This window comes from Synchiropus splendidus, chromosome 6, assembly GCF_027744825.2.
Source record: "Synchiropus splendidus isolate RoL2022-P1 chromosome 6, RoL_Sspl_1.0, whole genome shotgun sequence".
Taxonomy (NCBI): domain Eukaryota; kingdom Metazoa; phylum Chordata; class Actinopteri; order Syngnathiformes; family Callionymidae; genus Synchiropus; species Synchiropus splendidus.
Window position 1 is genome coordinate 26,460,618 of NC_071339.1, and position 7,927 is coordinate 26,468,544.

Genomic DNA, 7,927 nt, shown 5'->3' on the forward strand with positions numbered 1-7,927 from the left:
CTGGACCCTTCATGTGAACCCTTCTTTCCCTCACAACAAGATGCACACGTAGAAGCTACTCCTGTCCAACTTGCTCAGCCGATTCAAGCTCACACTCAAGCAAATGTTCCTACTCACACTCAAGAGACTGCTAATGACCTGGTGAGAGCACTTGCTGAAGCAATCACAGCTAACAGAGTCCCTATCGCAGAGCCTGAAATCTTCAAAGGAGATCCTTTAATGTACAATGATTGGAAACTTTCCTTCAGTACTCTAATTGATCGAAAAAACTTGCCCGCTCAAGAAAGGCTCTTCTTTTTACGAAAGTATGTGGGAGGCTCAGCAAAGAGGGCTATCGATGGACATTTCCTGGTGGGAACGGAGGCAGCGTATCGGGCTGCTTTGGATACACTTGAAGACAGATTTGGTCATCCGTTTGTAGTTGCCAAGTCGTATCGTGACAAGATACATTCATGGCACAAAATCAACCCCAGAGATAGTGAAGATCTCCGTGAGTTTGCTGATTTTCTGAGCAGTGTTGAGTCAGCCATGCCATATCTTCAAGGACTACAAACGCTTGACGATTGTGTGGAGAATCAAAGGATTGCAGCCAAGCTTCCAGAGTGGTTAACTGCACGATGGAATAGAGAAGTCACTATGTTCTTGGATGAGCACAAGATGTTCCCTGACTTCAAATATTTTGTGAGATTTCTAAACATGGAGGCTCGCATTGCATGCAATCCGATTACTTCATTTCAGGCTATGAAGTCAAAGGACTTCGAAAAACCAAGAGTGTCAGACAAAGAGACATCCAAGTCTAACAGACATGCCAGTTTCAGTGTTAAAACATTTACTACAAGTACACGTGAGAAAACGAGTCTCATGTGTGTCTTTTGCGATAAAAAAGGTCATACCATACAATACTGCCGCAAGATGATGAAAACCCCCATTGAAGCAAGAGTTAAGTTTGTACAACAGGCCAGACTGTGTTTTGGTTGCCTCAAGGTTGGTCACAACTCCAAGGCATGTCCATCCAGAAGTGAGTGCAACTTGTGTGGAAAACAACATCCAACTTGCTTACACCAAGATCGTGTAAAGAAAGAAGAAAGAGAAGGAAGCCAACAAGAAAGGTTTGAAGTTAACATGAGAAATACAGATCAAGAGTCTGAATCTCATGAAACACATGTTGCTACCTCAAACAGAGTCATTCAAGGCAAGAGTTGTACTCATACATCATCTATTGTTCCAGTTTATGTCTCTACCACACAGGAACCGAACAAAGAAGTTTTAATGTATGCGCTGCTTGACAGTCAGAGTGATACAACGTTCATCTTGAAGGATGTAGCTGAAGTACTGCATGCAGAAAGTGACCCGGTCAAGCTCAAGGTATCAACAATAACCTCCAGAAGTAAAGTGGTGAGTAGCCAGAGGGTGCAAGGACTGCAAGTTAGAGGAATTAAGTCGAACATTAAAATCAAGCTCCCAACAACTTACACAAGAGAATATATACCTGCGAATAGGTCTCATATACCTACAAGTACTACAGCAAGATCCTGGCCGCACTTGCAACATCTAGAAGGTGAAATGTCTCCAGAGCTTGACTGCGAAGTAGGATTGCTTATAGGTTATAACTGTCCCCAAGACTTGCAACCAAGAGACGTCATCACTGGCACTGAAGACCAGCCATATGCACAAAAATCCTTGTTAGGTTGGAGCATCATTGGCTACAGCAACGCAAACGTTGATCAAGATGAGGAAGATGAAATTGGTGTCAGTCACCGCATCATTATAAAGCAAGTTTTGCCAGTGACCACAGCTACCTCTGAGCTTAAGTCGGAGGTACACTTTGTTTGTAGAACTCAAGTAAAGGAAATCATCTCTCCTACAGACATACTCAAAGCTTTTGAGTCTGACTTCACTGAAAAATACAACGAAGAAATTTCAATCTCACAGGAAGATCTTAACTTTCTAACAATAATGAACGACAGCATAAAGCAAATGCCAAACGGACATTATGAAATGCCACTTCCTTTCAAGGAAAAAAGACCAAATTTGCCAAATAACAAAGTGTGTGCCGAACATCGACTGAGATGCCTGGAGAGGCGTCTGAAGAAAAATGATCAGTACCACAAGGACTATGTGGCATTTATGGAGGACATGATATCAAGAGGTGATGCAGAACGGGTCCCAGAGACAGAACTTGACAATGAGAATGTATGGTATATCCCACACCATGGGGTTTATCATCCTCAAAAACCAGGAAAGATTCGTGTGGTGTTCGACTGCTCAGCCAGATTCCAGAATACTTCACTCAATGAACATCTGCTCACTGGACCAGACCTTACAAATACCCTTGTGGGTGTCTTGTGCCGCTTTCGGAAGGGGAGGATTGGCTTCATGTGTGATGTAGAAAGAATGTTTCACCAGTTTAATGTGACAAAGAAGGATCAAGACTACCTCAGATTTCTGTGGTGGGAAAAGGGCAGGATGGAGAGTTCACCTTGTGTATTTCGGATGAAAGTTCACCTGTTTGGTGCCGCATCCTCACCTGGATGCGCAAACTTTGGGCTTAAGCATATTGCTACAAAAGGATCAGACAAGTTCAGTCAAGCTACAGTGACATTCATACACCGCAACTTTTATGTTGATGATGGCTTAACAAGTGTGGATAGTGAAGTAGAAGCCATTCAGCTCATTCAAGAGTCAGTTGATCTCTGCAAAGGTGGTGGACTCCATCTACACAAATTTATAAGCAACAGCAATGTTGTGCTTGACTCAATTCCGAAGAATGAGTGTGTACAAGGTGTAACTGATCTGAACATGGCATTGGGAGAAGCGAAAATTGAACGAGCGCTTGGTGTTCAATGGTGCATCCGTTCAGATAAGTTCCAGTTCAGAGTGGTAGTGAAAGATCATGCATTCACCAGAAGAGGTGTACTATCAACAGTGGCTTCAATTTTTGATCCACTTGGGTTTGTTGCACCCTTCATTTTGAAAGGCAAACAGATTTTACAAAGAATGTGTCAAGACAAAGCTGGCTGGGATGAGCCACTTCCAGACAACCTGAGGCAATGTTGGGAAGAATGGCTACAAGATCTCCACAATCTGTCCGCACTGGAAATACCCAGAGCCTACATTCCTCTAACTGCCAGTGAAGTTGAACAATATGAGATTCATCATTTTTCTGATGCCAGTGTCTCTGGTTATGGAGTGTGTTCCTATCTTAGAGCTATTGCAAAATCAGGAGAAGCATATTGCTCTCTAGTTATGGGGAAGGCGAGAGTTGCGCCAACAAAGATAACAACTATTCCCAGACTAGAGCTCTCAGCTGCTGTGGTGGCTGCAAGAACAGGTGATCTGCTGAAAAGAGAAATGGAAATGAAAGATCTGAAGGAGTATTTTTGGACTGACTCAAAGATTGTTCTAGGTTACATTAGCAACGATGAAAAGCGGTTTCATGTGTTTGTAGCCAACCGAATCCAGCAGATTAAATCAAGCTCAGAGCCGAGTCAGTGGCATTATGTTCCATCAGAAAAGAATCCGGCTGATCATGCCTCTCGTGGTCTCACCATAACAGAGCTTGTTAAATCCAACTGGCTAACAGGGCCTGACTTCCTGTGGCAGAAGGAACTCCCTGAGGAAGAGGTTATGGTGGGAGAGCCTTTTGAGGAATATCCAGAAGTCAAAACCACACATGTTTGCGCGACGCAGGAGAGATCTCTGTCAGACCGTCTTCCAAGGTTTTCTGATTGGAGTAGAGTTGTAAGAGCCATTGCAAGATTGAAGCGCTTTGCAAAGAAGGTGAAAGGTCTTGAACATAGATCCAACAGATCTACAACTATTGAAGAAAGACTGGAGGCTGAAGAGTTCATAATCCAAGTCGTTCAGAAGGAAACATTCAGTCAAGAAATCCGCTGTTTAAATCAAAGGTTACAGATTCAAAGGATCAAGTCAAATGAGCTGCAAAGGCTAAACCCATTTGTGGACAGTCATGGCACCATGAGGATAGGAGGTACATTGACGCAAGCATCAATCCATCCCTATGTCAAACACCCTGCTATTCTGCCAAAAGGACATCACATATCTCGACTGCTAATAAAGCATTACCATGAGAAGGTCAAACATCAAGGTCGTGGGATGACTATCAATGAAATACGTTCCAATGGTATTTGGATTTTGGGATGTAGCAGTGAGGTTTCTTCCTTCATCTTCAAGTGTGTTAAGTGCAGGAAACTCAGAAGATCCTACCAGGAACAAAAAATGGCTGATCTTCCACTAGAAAGAATGGAAGCTACTCCTCCATTTACATATAGTGGTATGGATTGTTTTGGGCCTTTTTATGTGAAGGACGGAAGAAAGGAAGTCAAACGATATGGGCTTCTGTTCACCTGCATGTGCTCACGTGCAATCCACATTGAGCTATTGGATGACCTTTCCACAGATGCCTTTCTCAACGCATTGCGCTGTTTTATCGCAATTAGAGGCAAAGTAAGTCAACTTCACAGTGACCAAGGCACAAACTTTGTGGGTGCACGTAACGAGTTCCATGAACTGATGAAAAGAATGGATCAAGATTGCATGAAGGAATTCGGGTGCACATTCGTCATGAACCCACTAGCTTCAAGTCACATGGGTGGTGTCTGGGAGAGGCAGATACGCACGATCAGAGCAGTACTCACATCCATTTTGGATCAGTCTGCTGGAAGATTGGACAGCTCATCACTTAGAACCTACTTCAATGAAGTCATGGCAATAGTGAATAGTCGACCGTTGACGACAGAAAATCTCAATGATCCAGTGGGACCAGAGCCCCTCACTCCAAATCACATTTTGACAATGAAATCATCAATCATTGCACCACCTCCTGGAGAATTTGTGAGAGAAGACCTCTACCTTCGGAAGAGATGGAAAAGGGTTCAATTCTTGTCAAATGAATTTTGGAACAGGTGGAGGAAGGAGTTTTTGTTAAATCTTCAACAGAGGAGTAAGTGGACCAAAGACAGAAGAAATGCAAAAGTGAATGATATCGTCCTGTTGAGTGATGACACTGTGCCAAGAAATCAATGGAAGTTGGCGAGGGTTGTTGAAGTCTGTCCTGGAGTTGATGGAAGGGTCAGAAAACTCAGGCTGTTAGTCGGTGTCACTACACGAAACAGTGCAGGCACTTGTTCAACAAAACCAGTTTATTTAGAAAGATCCATCCACAAAACCGTGCTATTGCTAGAAGCTGATTAAGGGTTTTTATTTCAAGTACTTCGATTAATATCAGTTGTATAAGTTGTAATTAACCACCTGAAGTTCTTAGAGATTCACAATAGTTGTGAATGGTGGGAGTGTAAATGTGAATGTTTTGGGTGCTTTGTTAATTGGTTGTGCATTGTTGTTGTTGTATTTTATTTTGAAAGTCTTTACCGGAAAGTACGTTTTTTATTGATGTTGCTTGAAAAAGACGAAAGAAAGTTTGTTTCCAGTCATCCATTTTTTGTTGAGGTATTTTTACTTTGCTGTTGCTGTTCACGATCCAAGTCTGCCGTCGATGCAAAGGAGACCAAAGTGGTTCGTTTGTCTATATTTGCGTTATTTTTCCGTGACAATTGAAGTTGTTCTTTGACCGAGCGAATGCTAATGACTGTGTCTGTTCAGTTCTACGGTGGCAATAAACATCAGTGAAGACGCTGACGACTCTCTTCATTCCATCGACGGCATAAAGACCCTTTCTGCTATAATGGGAATTGAAAATTTCATGTTCTGAAGCTTTCCTCCAAAGTTATGCCACAATGCAGAAAACGCGCTCACAGCCTGAGATAAGGTGGGTTCCGGAACGCCAAACATAAAAATGTTGATACTTTGGAAGAACACTTCAGACAGCTTAGATTTGATGTGCAACTACTAGAAAGACCCTTTCTGCTATAGTGGGATTTAAAAATTTCATGTTCTGAAGCTTCCCTGCAAAGTTATGGCACGATGCGTAAAACGCGTTTTCAGCCTGAGATAAGGTCGATTCCGGAACGCCAAACATAAAAATGTTGATAACTTTGGAAAAACACTTCAGACAGCTTAGATTTGATGTGCAACTACTAGAAAGACCCTTTCTACTATAGTGGGAGGTGAAAATTTGATGTTCTGAAGCTTCCCTGCAAAGTTATGAAACAATGTGTAAAAGACGTTTTCAGCCTGAGATAAGGTCGATTCTGGAACGCCAAACAAAAAAATGTTGATAACTTTGGAAAAACACTTCAGACAGCTTAGATTTGATGTGCAACTATTAGAAACACCCTATATGCTATTGTGGGAGGTGAAAATTTCATGTACTGATGCATCCCTGCAAAGTTTTGGCACAATGCCGAAAAAGCGTTTTCAGCCTGAGATTAGGTTGATTCCGGAACGCCAAACATAAAAATGTTGATAACTTATGAAAGACACTTCAGACTGCTTAGATTTGATGTGCAACTACTAGAAAGACCCTTTCTACTATAGCGGTAGGTGAAAATTTCATGTTCTGAGGCTTCCCTGCAAAGTTATGGCACAATGCAGAAAACACGTTTTCAGACTGAGATAAGGTGAGTTCCAGAACGGCAAACATAAAAATGTTGATAACTTTGGAAAAACATTTCAGACAGCTTAGATTTGATCTGCAACTACTAGAAAGACCCTTTCTGCTATAGTGGGAGGTTAAAATTTCATATTCTGAAGTTTCCTGCAAAGTTATGGCACAATGCAGAAAACGCGTTTTCAGCTTGAGATAAGGTGGGTTCCCGAACGCCAAACGTAAAAATGTTGAAAAGTTTGGAAAAACACTTCAGACAGCTTAGATTTGATCTGCAACTACTAGAAAGACCCTTTCTGCTATAGTGGGAGGTTAAAATTTCATATTCTGAAGTTTCCTGCAAAGTTATGGCACAATGCAGAAAACGCGTTTTCAGCTTGAGATAAGGTGGGTTCCCGAACGCCAAACGTAAAAATGTTAAAAAGTTTGGAAAAACACTTCAGACAGCTTAGATTTGATCTGCAACTACTTGAAAGACCCTTTCTGCGATAGTGGGAGGTGAAAATTTCATGTTCTGAAGCTTTATGCAAAGTTATGGCACAATGCGTAAAACGCATTTTCAGCCTGAGAGAAGGTCAATTCCGGAACGCCAAACATTAAAATGTTGATAACTTTGGAAAAAAAATTCAGACAGCTTAGATTTGATGTACAACCACTAGAAAGACCTTTTCTGCTATAGCGCAAGTTTAAAATTTCATGTTCTGAAGCTTCCCTGCAAAGTTATGGCACAATGCAGAAAACGCGTTTTCAGGCTGAGATAAGGTCGATTCCGGAACGCCAAACATAAAAATGTTGATAACTTTGGAAAAACACTTCAGACAGCTTAGATTTGATGTGCAACTCCTAGAAAGACCATTTCTGCTATTGTGGGATGTGAAAATTTCATGTTCTGAATCTTGCCTGCAAAGTTATGGCACAATGCAGAAAACACGTCTTCAGCCTGAGATAAGATAGATTCCGGTACGCCAAACATAAAAATGTTGATAACTTTGGAAAAACACTTCAGACTGCTTAGATTTTATGTGCAACTACTAAAAAGACCCTTTCTGATATAGTGGGTGGTGAAAATTCGATGATCTGAAGCTTCCCACCAAAGTTATGGCACAATGCGTAAAACGCGTTTTCAGCCTGAAATGAGGTCGATTCTGGAACGCCAAACATAAAAATGTTGATAACTTTGGAAAAACACTTCAGACAGCTTAGATTTGATGTGCAACTATTAGAAACACCCTATATGCTATAGTGGGAGGTGAAAATTCGATGTTCTGAAGCTTCCCTCCAAAGTTATTGCACAATGCGTAAAACGCATTTTCAGCCTGAGATAAGGTCGATTCCGGAACGCCAAACATAAAAATGTTGATAACTTTGGAAAAACACTTCAGACAGCTTAGCTTTGATGGT